We start from the raw sequence: 15,628 nt of genomic DNA, 5'->3' as shown, positions 1-15,628 counted from the left end.
CAGGTGGGATCCGGCACTGATTAGAAGGAGGAGGAGGTGATGGTCAGCCACTCAAAAAAAAAACCACTGACCAGCACCTCCGGACAGAATACAGCAAGTGTGACCAGGTGTGATAGTGAGCACCACCCAAACCGGACAGTCCCACGACAAAGTCCACCAACAGTGCGGCCGCCGGTTCCTCGAATCCTCATATACTCCACCATTGGGTGTCATCGGCAGCGCCGTTCATCACGTTTTTGTTTTTTTTTTTTTTGTTTTTTTTTTTTTTACCATCAAGTGTTTTTGAAAATGTGAAAAAAATCATCAAAAGACCAAAAGCACGAGCAGCGATAGAAATGAGGAGGACGAGTCATCCACGCATACTTTTTTCTCAGGCAGTTTATTAAAAAAAAAAAAAATCCTTCTATGTGCAGCTACCCTAAGGCCACGTACACACGTTCAGTATTTGTAGGCCAAAACCAGGAGTGGGTGATAAATCCAGAAGTCGTGTCGTGTTTCTATTAGACTTTTCCTCTGATTGTTCCTCTCCTGGTTTTGGCTTACAAATGCTGAGGTAAAATACTAGATGTGTGAACGTGGCCTTAGGGTAGCTGCACATGGAGGGGTTTTTTTTTTCCTGAGTTATTGGAGCTGACACTTGGTGATTTTGATGAGTTTTGATATTTGGAGAGTTTCTGATCAGTTAGTTTCTGCTGCAAAAACTCCTTAAAAAAACTCAGTGTTCACATATCGAGAGAATTTTTTTTAAAGGGGTTTTCCAAAGCTTAGGGTTCACCACTCTATGTGACTGATGACTTATGAATTCTCACTGCGCTCCTCAGGTAGGTCACTCCTTCCATCCTCAGTCAGGGGTAGCAGCCGTCTCTGACCTTGGATGACGGCGGTCAGGGGACTTTCTTCTTTGTAACAGTCTGAAGTTTTTTGGAACAACATAACCGCCCACCATGTTTTATGGTAGAGGAGACAATCCCCCATGATTTATCATAAGGAATACATGGGGATGAGTCTGGTCCTTCAGGGATGAGTCTGGTCCTTCGGGGATGAGTCTGGTCCTTCGGGGATGAGTCTGGTCCTTCAGGGATGAGTCTGGTCCTTCGGGGATGGGTCTGGTCCTTCGGGGATGAGTCTGGTCCTTCAGGGATGAGTCTGGTCCTTCGGGGATGGGTCTGGTCCTTCGGGGATGGGTCTGGTCCTTCGGGGATGAGTCTGGTCATTCGGGGATGGGTCTGGTCCTTCGGGGATGGGTCTTGTCCTTCGGGGATGAGTCTGGTTCTTTGGGGATGAGTCTGGTCCTTCGGGGATGAGTCTGGTCCTTCTCTGATTCCTGGTGAGATGGGAGGTAGAAGTGGCGGGCCAAGCATTTATCTCCCTGGTTTTCAGGGACTTCCTCATGTTGAAATCACGCTACCCAAATCTCACCCAACGCCAGCACCGAAGTCCCCCAGACATCGTAGGAGAGGAGCCATTTTTATGCCAACATGACCTATTCTAAAGAGAAAAACAACCATCTGTCTGATCCCGGGACATCGTAAATGAACTACGTGGGGTTAAAACTCCAGCAATCAAGAATAAGAGAACTCTGGAGAAAAGACAGAAAATGAGGGATCCTTAGGATAAGCCATCAACGAGGGTGGGACATCTGTTACCCCCACAAGCCAGGATGCAGTCAGATGCTCCCCGCATACAGAGCCAGCTCCGCACACTCTTAGGTATTGAGGCCTCCCATTCACTTCAACAGTAGCAGAACCCTATGGATCGATCATCGGTACACGAGTCCTGACAACCCCTATACATTTGCAGGGAGCTGCATGAATTGGAATACATCCAGCGCCCCCTAGTGGCGGATTCGCATGGATTTTTTTTTATATATAATTTTATCTCTAGCTGTGTTTTTAGAAAAATGGATCTTCCTCCACCATAAAGAGGGTTTTGAAGATAAATCACCATCCTCATAGAACATCAGAAACATCAGCTATTAACCCTTCTAACACTCAAATACACAGACAGAGGAGGGTCTCTGTGCAAGGACAATATATGGCCCTTTTCAGCCCAAGAGGTCCTCATGAAGCACCATTCCGTTTGCTTTGGAGGTAGTAGTGACCCCCTTACCTCTTGGACCCCTGTAACTAAACAGGTTGCCCCAATGATATGTCCGCCCCTGGTCTAATCATTACTAAGGCCACAAGTCGTCCTTATGTTGGTGTTGGACTCATGGCACCGCACGTTTGCTTGATGTTCCCGGCACGGTGTTTCTGGTGACTTCACATCTATTCAGCGATTATCCCATTATTATTCCTAATCCTTGCAAGACATAACCTGTACATCATGGCTTCCCATGTGTAGCCGGCAGCTCCGAGTCCCGAGCCACAGGCATCTCCAGGAGCAGGACCAGACATGCCACCCGTACTTCTCATGTGGGATCCACTCCTCACACAAGAGAGGTGGCGAATGCTTCGATGTTGGCGTCTATTGCTCCACTGGTGTAAATGGCTCGGGTCATGGGGATCTGCAATTCTGCCATGAAGGTCACAGGATTCGAGGCAGCATCACTAGGTTGTCCGTACATATCAGAAGGACGTTCACCCCATCCACCATCTAATGTGTTTGAGGATGTTCGGACTCCTCCACAATGATAGATGTTGGCGAGAGAAGGATTAGACAGATTTCAAGACTCCCTATCCCAAACTTCTTCCATTTAAGGATTATGGAGGCCACTATGCTCTTAGGAACCTTGAGTACTGCAGAAATTCTTTTGTAACCTTGGCCTGATCTCTGCCTTGACACAATTCTGTCTCTGAGCTCCTTGGCCAGTTCCTTTGGTCTCATGATTCTCATTTGCTCTGACATGCACTGTGAGCAATGAAACAAAGAGTGAAAAATTTAAAGGGGTCTGAATACTTTCAGTACCCTCTGTACTTTGTATCAATGCTTCAATATCTCTGCTTGCTGTAATTAAAAAAACCTTCATAGTCACGGGTACGACACGTTCTTTCCATCACCTCTTGGCTGTGGCGTCACACAAGGCAGTAGACGCATTTACCATTCGGGAAAGTCTAAGAAAACTCTAAGGAAGTTGTCCGAGCCGCCGTCTCAGCTGTTACTTATCACTGAATTTTCCAAGGATTTCGAAAAATCTAAAGCGCCTAAATTTGAAATGACATAAAAGAAGGATTCAATGAGAAGCCGCCATATACAGTGCCAGCCCCATCACTGCCCGCTGTATATGACCTGACCTCTACTTTACAAAAAGTTTCTCAAAGTTAGAACTATTTTTAATTGACCATAAAGTCGGTACAATTGGCCGAAACCTTCGCTCGGAGAGGAGATATTCCGGATGTGCAGAGTCTGGAAAATTCTAATGATCTCATATAAAAAAAAAGAATCATCTCTGGGTTTATTGCAGGTGTCGTAAACGCTTAACCCTTTCTCTACCAGATACCAATATTCAGCTCCAATATCTTTCGCTTCTTCTACCTTTCTCTTTCTCTTCTCTAATGAGAATGTCGCTAGATCTTCCTTTGTAACCATTTTCTAGCAGTTCTCTGAATGCGGCGTTCTGTATAACCCCCTCCCACACCACTGATTGGCAGTTTTCTGTGAGCACTGTGCATAGGCAGAAAGCTGCCAATCAGTGAACAGACAGGAGGACCCCATGAGATAAGACACCTAGCCCTGCACTGATAATCTCCTGCTGATAAAATACTGATCTTCATGAAACATCAACAAGCAGTTCAGTAAGTGACACATCGCTGGAATCAGGGTCACTGTTCTCAGATTAGGTGGCAAAAACCTTGCACAAATTCCCATTGATTATGGACTGTTTGGTTTCCCATTGATCTCAGTGGTGACTATATAATATTGTATTTCGGAAGGGCAAAAGTGGTGGATGCACTTCCCAGGGCAGTGACAGTGAGTTTCAAACAATCCCTAGACATTTTTCCTGGGCACCAATTGGTCCCTGAAGCTGGCCATGTAAAGAGAAGGACTACAATCTGCGGAATTATCAATAATGATTGAATAGCATATTACTAGTATTTCCCCTCTGCAGGATCCATCTCTAATATTCTACTGGAGACCCGTTGCTATGATGTCTCCTATACACAGCACACAGACATGAGGGGCTCCTGTCTCCTGTCTTGATGTATCACGTGTTCAGAAGTAGAAGCAACATGGAGGACATTATACACCAGTATTGAGCAGTGTAGATGTGAATCCAGCACTGGTGTGAGAAACACTAGAAAGCTGCAGCATGAAGGACATTATATAGCAGTACTGAATAGTGTAATAATAATAATAATAATAATAATTTTATTTATATAACAAATTTTGAAGCATTTTACAATTAAGCGTGGACATGTACAGACAATAAACACAGTAACATATAGATCAGTTACAGGAGAAGTGAGGGACCTACTCACAAGCTTACAATCTATGATGTAAGTGTAGATGTGTAAATGTGAATCCAGCATTGGTGTGTGAAACACTAGGGAGCAACAGAACAACAGAGGACATTATACAGCAGTACTGAGCAGTATAGATGTGAATCCAACACTGGTGTGCCAAACACTAAAAAGCAGAAGGTTGAAGGACATTATACAGCAGTACTGAACAGTGTAGCTGGGAATCCAACTCAGAGGTGAGATAAACACTTAGTTTCATAGTTTTTAAGGTTGAAGGTGGACTGAAGTTCATCGAGTTCAGCCTATAGTTAAGCATGATAATCCAGAGGAAGGCAACACTATGGGACAGACACTAATAGCTCCATATTAGGGGAAAATTTTCTTCCCGACTCCACATACGGCACTCAGACTAGCTCGCTGGATCAAAGTCTCATCACACAATCTAGAGCCCATAACTTGTCATTTTATATTTTTCAAGAAAGGCATCCAGGCTTACTACAAAGTTGCATCTGTGTGTTACTTTCTCTCGCTTTCCGCTCCACCTCTCTACTCTGTTGACTGCAATCGACAACTGTAATGCGATCCCTCAGTGAGCTAACAGTCCATCTTGTCTTTTAGCAAGTTTTCTTCAGAGTAAATGAAGAAGTCCAGGAGGCGTGGAGAAGGCAAGGAAGTGGCTCATAAGTGGAGAAAGAAGCATAATTAATTAATACTGTACAGTTGTGTTTAATCGCTTTTAATATATGCAGAATTCGTTGAACCTACAGTACAGTGAACATTTAACCCTTTGAGTGTAGTATGCTTTCGTTCCAGCAGCCTATAAATGATATCTGATGATGATACGCACAGGATTGTTAATTATGTCCTGGAATTACAGCTTGGACGGGAGGTGAAATTTTGATTTTTTTTTTTTGTAATGACGCCACAGTATTCCCAGGGTGGTATAGGGGGCTATGTCCTGCATCTTTCCAACATTCCTCCTTTTAATAGTGATGTGATGGCAGCTCAGAAAGTCAAAGCGAGGAAACCCCACTGCTGTGGGGGTCTCCACCGGGAGAAGCCTGGCTCCGAATCCCGGCACACCCAACAGCCGATTGCAGATGGTATTGGCAGCCTTCATAGAGATGGTGTTTTCGGGTGGTGGGATCAGGGGTGAATCAGGGTGGGATCTAGTAGCTCGAAAACTTGTTGACATCTAAAAAAAAAAAGAAAAAAGTTTGAAAAGAAATGTAATCTAAGGGTTAAGTTGACTCCTTTTACTGGTGACAAGAGGGAAAGAGTTAACACCAAATTACCAAATCACATGCTCGCATTCTGTCACACTTCCCGTAAACCTTCCCTGCTCTTGACCGCCAGAACTATCTCTTTGGCCTCCAGCCCTCCATGACTCACTCTGCAGTTATGGAATATCACGCAAAACTTTTTTTTACACCTTTTATAAAAAAAAACAATTTCCCGTGGCTATAAAATCCTCTCGGCTCCGACCGAAGCAGGAAATGAAGAGTTAACTGTGTCGGAGTTTGCAGTTCTTTCCTATGGCACAACTTGTTCTGCCAGATCGGAGGTCAGGGCGGTGCGTCCTCGGCATTAGTCATGGCGGATGCCATTTCTTTTTTCTTTCTATGGCTGATACAGTGATTCTTCAAAAACTTTACACTGTGTGAGTGACTTAGCGCCCCCCACTGACAGAACAACCAGCACCCTCCTCCCCAGGGCGGCCCCTGCTATCTGGGGTCTCCATTGCAGGGGGGCTTCCGTACATGGTCGTATGGTGACTGTATGTGGTATATGTGTATATGGCAGCTTTGTCTGTGCATTATCTTCCTCTGTTACTTGGGACTGACAGGATATTATTTTAGAGCTGCCCACTCATGGGTGTGCCGTACGGATCAGGGTCAGAGAGTGGGCCGAAACTAAAAAGGTGGCACACAGATGGAGACTATGAGACTGATTCCAGGAAGTGAGGGCGGGGCTTTATCTTTCTACAGGAAGTGAGGGCGGGGCTTTATCTTTCTACAGGAAGTGAGGGCGGGGCTTTATCTTTCTACAGGAAGTGAGGGTGGGGCTTTATCTTTCTACAGGAAGTGAGGGTGGGGCTTTATCTTTCTACAGGAAGTGAGGGCGGGGCTTTATCTTTCTACAGGAAGTGAGGGCGGGGCTTTATCTTTCTACAGGAAATGAGGGCAGGGCTTTATCTTTCTACAGGAAGTGAGGGCGGGGCTTTATCTTTCTACAGGAAGTGAGGGTGGGGCTTTATCTTTCTACAGGAAGTGAGGGCGGGGCTTTATCTTGCCACAGGAAGTGAGGGTGGGGCTTTATCTTGTTACAGGAAGTGAGGGTGGGCTTTATCTTGCCACAGGAAGTGAGGGTGGGCTTTATCTTGCTACAGGAAGTGAGGGCGGGTCTTTTTAATTCTGCAGAAAGTGAGGGCGGAGCTTTTTCTCCCTATAGGAAGTGAGGGCGGGGCTTATTCTCCCTATAGGAAGTGAGGGCGGGTTTTGTTTCTTTCAGGTAGTGGGGACGGATCTTTGTCCCTCTGTTTCTGTTCTCCTGTCTTTCAAACAGCAGACAGACCTAACACAGCTCTCAGTTCAGGGCAGTGTCATGCCCACCGTGTCTGGTATACCGCATGACTCCTGGGGCAGTGTGCACGCGCACTGAACCGTCATACCCGCCATGTCTGTTATGCTGCAAGATCCCTGGAGCAGTGTGCACATGCACCTCGTGACTGTTGTGCTGCAAGATGCCTGGCGCAGTGTGCATGCGTACCTCACCTCATGGCTGCCTGCCGTTGCTGTGTGCGCGCCCGTCTCTGCTCTATCTGCTGTGATCGTCACTATGGTCCAGCAGAATCTGATCCAGCAATCCTTCCTATGGTCCTGGACTCCCTGATCATGTGACCCTCTCTATGTCCGGCGGTGTCTGATCCAGCAATCCTCTCAATGGTCCTGGAGGCCCTGATCATGTGACCCTCTCTATGGTCCAGCAGAATCTAATCTAGCTAGCCTCTCTATGATCCTGGAGGATCTGAACCGGAAGTCCTCTCCTGGTCCTGACTTGGAAATGCAGGTGCTAAAGCCCTATATCAGACCGCCCCTTCCTATGGTCGGGCCAGAGTATCGTGTTGCTTCCCTGCATGGCTGTTTGGTCTGCTTGGTTGTTCCCTGTATTCTGTGCCCCTGCACTCTGCCCTGTTGTGCCTCTCTGCACACGCTCTGTGCTTGTATTCTGCCTCTTGTCCCGTGCCATGTCTTGTGTTGTCTTTTATGCCATGTGTTGTCCTTGCTATGTTTTGCCTTGTAGTACTTCCTATGTTCCCTGCCTTTGCCTGTTTCGCCATGTCTTGCCTTTGGTATTCTTAGCCTTGTAGTACTTCCACGTTTTCTGTCTTTGTCTAGTTTTCCTTACTCTGTCTTCTGGTGCTCTTTTGCACATTCCTTGTCTAGTGTCAAGGTTCTGCCTTGACCCGGCTCTGGGCTTCGGCCTACGCTCCGCTGCTAGACTCTGTCCTATGGTGCTCTCTAGCACATTTCCTGGCTAGTCTCAAAGTTCTCCCTTGACCCGGCTCTGGGCTTCGGCCTACGCTCCGCTGCTAGCCCTTTACTCTCTGACCCCGCTCTGTGCTTCTGCCTACGTTCCACTCCTTGTTCTGTACCATGCCTAGCTTTTGCCTTGTTTCTTGCCTTGCCTTGATTCTTCACGTGCCCTTTGCACGTGCCCTGCCTTCCCTCGCCCACCAGTTTGTGCCTCAGCCGTGCTCGTGGCCAGTGACTAAGCTGTGTCCGCCTGTTGTGCTTCAGCCGTGCTCGCCTCAGTGTTGCCCGCCGGTCTGAGCCTCAGCCCAACCAGCTAGCCAGTGCCCCAGATGTGCTCTGTGCTTCCTTGCACCCACACTGACCCCGCACTGTGCTTTGCGTGCCCACTTAGCACGCACAGGCCCTAGCCTGCTCCTTGGCATACCTCCCCGTGCTTCTGTAAAAGTAGGTGCAGGTCTTGCCATGTACCCTATCGTGCTCTCTAGCACGCACAGGCCCTAGCCTATACCCTGTCGTGCCCTCTTGCACGCACAGGCCCTAGCTTGTACCCTGTCATGCCCTCTTGCACGCACAGGCCTTAGCCTGAACCCTGGTGTGCCTCCTAGCACGCGCAGACCCTTGCCTTAGCCTGAACCCTGGTGTGCCTCCTAGCACGCGCAGACCCTTGCCTTAGCCTGAACCCTGGCGTGTCTCCTAGCACGCATAGGCCCCTGACTTGAACCTGACCCTGGCGTGCCCCTCTGCACACGCAGGACTATGCCTTGAACCCTGACCATGGCGTGTCCCCTAAACACTTACCATGCCTACTGTGTTGAACCCTGCCTTGCACCTTGCCTTGGACCCTGCCGTGTCCCTAGCACGCACCCTGCCTTGCACCTTGCCTTGGACCCTGGTGTGCCCTAGCACGCACCCTGCCTTGAACCTGGAACTCTGCCTTGGACCTTGGCGTGTCTCCTAACATGCACCTTGCCTGAACCCTGGTTTGCCTGCCGGATGCCCGGAACCTGCCGATCACTGCCAGAGATCGTAAGCCTGACGACTGCGGCCTGATGTCCGGAGCTGATGTCCGCAGCCTGATGCCCTGATCCTGTCGATCGTTGCCAGCTGTCCGGAGTCCGATGCCATCGAGCTTTGCTTGTACCTAGGCGTGCCATCTAGCACGTACCATGCCATGGACCTTGGCGTGCCACGCACGCACCTTGCTGTGATTTCCTGCTATCACGTTTTGCACCTGTTGTTACCCTGAGTTCGCCTTAATGAAGATACCTTGAACCCACGCCTTGTCTTGTTTCCTGCACGCCCCATGTCGTCAGACACTCGTGTCTTCCTTGAGCTGGCCGCCTGGTTCCAGCAGTTGTGGTGGCTCACCCCCTTGGTCTTGGCCCTGACACTCCCTGTATAGGGGGTGGTTCCTCACAAGGTCAGCTCGCCCTCGGTGGGTGGGTGCCACGACCAAGAGGGTCCACTCTAAAGAAAATGACTCAGCGAAAGCTGACTTCGTCACACGCAGGCTAGGCAGTGGGCAAGAGTAGGAGCAGTGCATGCTGGGAAACGAGGTAAAATAAGTTGTAAGTCCCAGCAACTATATGCTGGCAGAATGCTAATAGAGGAACGCTCCAGTAAACCATAGCGGATTACAGAGTGTGATAATTGGGGCAGTTCCTGGACATATTAGACTGGTATGTTCACCAAAAACTGTTTTCCCTTATTGTGGAAGAGGAGGAGGGGAGACTATGCCTGTCCACAGGTTTTGTGACTTCCAAAAGAATAAGCGAATCTGCAGCCCGTCGAGGCGACATCTCTCACCCCATCGGAAACATCCACAGTAACATTTCTGCCACGGACTTGGAAAACTTGGGATCACTTAGTATAACCACCCCTCAGAATGGGAGCTTGGGGGAAATTCTGGGGACTTTTGGGTCGGTCTATATTCCCGGGGACAGGGGTTATGTGTCCCAAAATTTTTGGGGTGATCTGTTATTAAACATAGAAAAGGAGTTAAGTAAATAATTCCTAGTAATAGATGATTACACACCGGGATCAGGGCGGTGCCATGTAGGGGAGAATATCTGTGATGGAGACACGATTTGGATAATTGGGTTCCTGGGAATTATGGAACTCGTGTAGCAGGAAAATTCACTCCGAGAACACGATTAGTCACAAGAGGCAAGAGCAGACGTCTCCACACATGACAGCACTGTGGGGGTGGGAGCTCCACCCGAGACGCCGTCAACACTACACTCTGTGGTTGGTGTACAGTGATTGGGAGGCATGATTTCAGAATACACAGCCATTTGTATTATAACATACAGTATGTACTGGTATATACAGGAGGCTTTTCCCCCTCATTTGACAACATAATTCTATCTGCATGCTGTTACCACCAGGGGGCACTCCCTGCGTACAAATTTATACAGCCACCACTAGGGGGAGCTCACTACATATTTATGTAGACACCACTAGGGGGAGCTCACTACATATTAATATACACACCACTAGGGGGAGCTCACTACATATTTATGTAGACACCACTAGGGGGAGCTCACTACATATTTATATAGACACCACTGGGGGGAGCTCACTACATATTTGTATAGACACAACTAGGGGGAGCTCACTACATATTGATATAGAGACCACTAGGGGCTGCTCACTACATATTTATGTAGACACCAATAGGGGGAGCTCACTAGATATTTATGTAGACACCACTAGGGGGAGCTCACTACATATTTATATACACACCACTAGGGGGAGCTCACTACATATTTATGTAGACACCACTAGGGGGAGCTCACTACATATTTATATAGACACCACTGGGGGGAGCTCACTACATATTTGTATAGACACAACTAGGGGGAGGTCACTACATATTGATATAGAGACCACTAGGGGCTGCTCACTACATATTTATGTAGACACCAATAGGGGGAGCTCACTAGATATTTATGTAGACACCACTAGGGGGAGCTCACTACATATTTAGATAGACACCACTAGGGGGAGCTCACCACATATTTATATAGACACCACTAGGGGAAGCTTACTACATATTTATATAGACACCACCAGGGGGTGCTCACTACATATTTATGTAGACACCACTAGGGGGAGCTCACTACATTTTTATATAGACACTACTAGGGGATGCTCACTACATATTTATATAGACACCACTAGGGAGAGCTCACTACATATTTATATAGACACCACTATGGGGCACTCACTACATATTTATATAGACACCACTAGGGGGAGGTCACTACATATTTATATAGATACCACTAGGGGAGCTCACTACATATTTATATAGACACCACTTCGGGATGCTCACTACATATTTATATAGACATCACTAGGGGGAGCTCACTACATATTAATGTAGACCTCACTAGGGGGAGCTCACTATAGTTATATACACAGCACTAGGGGAAGCTCACTACATATTTATATAGACATCACTATGGGGTGCTCACTACATATGTATGTAGACCCCACTAGGGGGAGCTCACTATATAGTTATATACACAACACTAGGGGGAGCTCACTACATATTTATACAGACACCACTAGGGGATGCTCACAACAAATTTATATAGACACCACTAGGGGGCACTCACTATATATTTACATAGATACCACTAGGGGGAGCTCACCATATTTATATAGACACCACTAGGGGAAGCTCACTACATATTTGTATAGACACCACTAGGGGATGCTCACTACATATTTATATAGCCACCACTAGGGGATGCTCACTACATATTTATATAGACACCACAAGGGGGAGCTCACTACATATTTATATAGATACCACTAGGGGGAGCTCACTACATATTTATATAGATACCACTAGGGGGAGGTCACTACATATTTATATAGATACCACAAGGGGATGCTCACTGCATATTTATATAGACACCACTAGGGGATGCTCACTACATATTTATATAGACACCACTAGGGGGAGCTCACTACATATTTATATAGCTACCTCTAGGGGGAGCTCACTGCATATTTATATAGACACCACTAGGGGATGCTCACTACATATTTATATAGACACCACTAGGGGGAGCTCACTACATATTTATATAGATACCACTAGGGGGAGCTCACTACATATTTATATAGATACCACTAGGGGGTGCTCACTACATATTTATTTAGACACCACTACAGCGAGCTCACTACATATATATATATATATATATATATATATATACACCACTAGGGGATGCTCACTACATATTTATATAGACACCACTAGGGGGTGCTCACTACTTATTTATATAGATACCACTAGGGGGTGCTCAATACATATTTATATAGACACAACAAGGGGTAGGTCACTACATATTTATATAGATACCACTAGGGGGAGGTCACTGCATATTTATATAGATACCACTAGGGGGAGCTCACTACATATTTATATAGATACCACTAGGGGATGCTCACTACATATTTATATAGATACCACTGGGGGTGCTCACTACATATTTATATAGACACCACTAGGGCGAGCTCACTACATATTTATATAGACACCACAAGGGGGAGGTCACTACATATTTATATAGACACCACAAGGGGGAGGTCACTACATATTTATATAGATACCACAAGGGGGTGCTCACTACATATTTATATAGACACCACTAGGAGAAGCTCACTCCATGTTTATATAGATACCACTAGAGGGAGCTCACTACTTATTTATATAGACACCACTAGCGGGAGGTCACTACATATTTATATAGATACCACTAGGGGGAGCTCACTACATATTTATATAAATATCACTAGGGGATGCTCACTACATATTTATATAGACACCACAAGGGCGAGCTCACTACATATTTATATAGACACCACTAGGGGGAGCTCACTACATATTTGTGTAGACACCACTAGGGGGAGCTCACTATATAGTCATACACAGCACTAGGGGGAGCTCACTATATATTTATATAGACACCACTAGGGGGTGCTCACTACATATTTATATAGACACCACTAGGGGGAGCTCACTACATATTTATATAGACACCACTAGGGGGAGCTGACTACATATTTATATAGACACCACTAGGGGGAGGTCACTACATATTTATATAGACACCCCTAGGGGGAGCTCACTACATATTTATATAGGCACCCCTAGGGGGAGCTCACTACATATTTATATAGACACCACTAGGGGATACTCACTACATATTTATATAGACACCACTAGGGGGTGCTCATTACATATTTCTATAGATACCACTAGGGGGTTCTCACTACATATTTATATAGACACAACAAGGGGTAGGTCACTACATATTTATATAGATACCACTAGGGGGAGCTCAATACATATTTATATAGACACCACTAGGGAGAGCTCACTACATATTTATATAGACACCACTATGGGGCGCTCACTACATATTTATATAGACACCACTAGGGGATGCTCACTACATATTTATATAGACACCATTAGGGGGAGCTCACTACATATTTATATAGATACCACTAGGTGGAGCTCACTGCATATTTATATAGACACCACTAGGGCGAGCTCACTACATATTTATATAGACACCACTAGGGGGAAGTCACTACATATTTATATAGATACCACTAGGGGGAGCTCACTCCATGTTTATATAGAAACCACTAGGGGGAGCTCACTACTTATTTATATAGACACCACTAGGGGGGGGTCACTACATATTTATATATATACCACTAGGGGGAGATCACTACATATTTATATAAATATCACTAGGGGATGCTCACTACATATTTATATAAACACCACTAGGGCGAGCTCACTACATATTTATATAGACACCATTAGGGGGAGCTCACTACATATTTATATAGACACCACTAGGGGGAGCTCACTACATATTTATATAGACACTACTGGGGGAGGTCACTACATATTTATATAGACACCCCTAGGGGGAGCTCACTACATACTTATATAGACACCACTAGGGGGAGCTCACTACATATTTATGTAGACACCACTAGGGGGAGCTCACTATATAGTCACACACAGCACTAGGGGGAGCTCACTACATATTTATATAGACACCACTAGAGGATGCTCACTACATATTTATATAGACACCACTAGGGGGAGCTCAATACATATTTATATAGACACCACAAGGGGGAGCTCACTACATATTTATGTAGACACCACTAGGGGGAGCTCACTATATAGTTATACACAGCACTAGGGGGAGCTCACTGCATATTTATATAGACACCACTAGGGGGAGCTCACTACATATTTATGTAGACACCACTAGAGCGAGCTCACTGCATATTTATATAGACACCATTAGGAGGAGCTCACTACATATTTATGTAGACACTACTAGGGGGAGCTCACTACATATTTATATAGACACCACTAGGGGGAGCTCACTACATATTTATATAGACACCACTAGGGGGAGCTCACTACATATTTGTATAGACACCACTAGGGGGAGCTCACTACATATTTATATAGAGACCACTAGGGGGTGCTCACTACATATTTATATAGACACCACTAGGGGGAGCTCTATACATATTTATGTATACTCCACTAGGGGGAGCTCACTGTATAGTTATAGACACCACTAGGGGGAGCTCACTACATATTTGTATAGACACCACTAGGGGGAGCTCACTACATATTTATATAGAGACCACTAGGGGGTGCTCACTACATATTTATATAGACACCACTAGGGGGAGCTCTCTACATATTTATGTATACTCCACTAGGGGGAGCTCACTGTATAGTTATATACAGCACTAGGGTGAGCTCACTACATATTTATATACACACCAATAGGGGGTGCTCAATACATATTTATGTAGACACCACTAGGGGGAGCTGACTACATATTTATGTAGACACCACTAGCGGGAGCTCACTATATAGTTATATACACAGCACTAGGGGGAGCTCACTATATAGTTATATACACAGCACTAGGGGGAGCTCACTACATTTTTATATAGACACCACTAGGGGGAGCTCACTACATATTTATATAGACACCACTAGGGGGTGCTCACTACATATTAATGTAGACACCACTAGGGGGAGCTGACTACCTATTTATGTAGACACCATTAGCGGGAGCTCACTACATATTTATATAGACACTACTAGGGGGAGTTCACTATATATTTATATTGACACCAATAGAGGGAGCTCACTACATATTTATATAGACACCACTAGGGGGAGCTCACTACATATTTATATAGACACCACTAGGGGATGCTCACTACATATTTATATAGACACCACTAGGGGGAGGTCACTACATATTTATATAGATACCACTAGGGGGAGCTCACTACATATTTATATAGATACCACTAGGGGAAGCTCACTACATATTTATATAGACACCACTAGGGGATGCTCACTACATATTTATATAGACACCTCTAGGGGAGCTCACTACATATTTATATATATATATATATAGACACCACTAGGGGGAGTTCACTATATATTTATAAAGACACCAATAGAGGGAGCTCACTACATATATATATATATATATATATATATATAGACACCACTAGGGGGAGTTCACTATATATTTATATTGACACCACTAGGGGGAGCTCACTAAATATTTATATAGACACCACTAGGGGATGCTCACTACA

The sequence above is a fragment of the Dendrobates tinctorius genome, unplaced genomic scaffold (genome assembly GCF_039654945.1).
Source record: "Dendrobates tinctorius isolate UK_male_01 unplaced genomic scaffold, ASM3965494v1 ptg000135l, whole genome shotgun sequence".
NCBI lineage: Eukaryota > Metazoa > Chordata > Amphibia > Anura > Dendrobatidae > Dendrobates > Dendrobates tinctorius.
The sequence above is the reverse complement of the archived record's forward strand: the minus strand, read 5'-3'. Positions refer to the sequence as shown.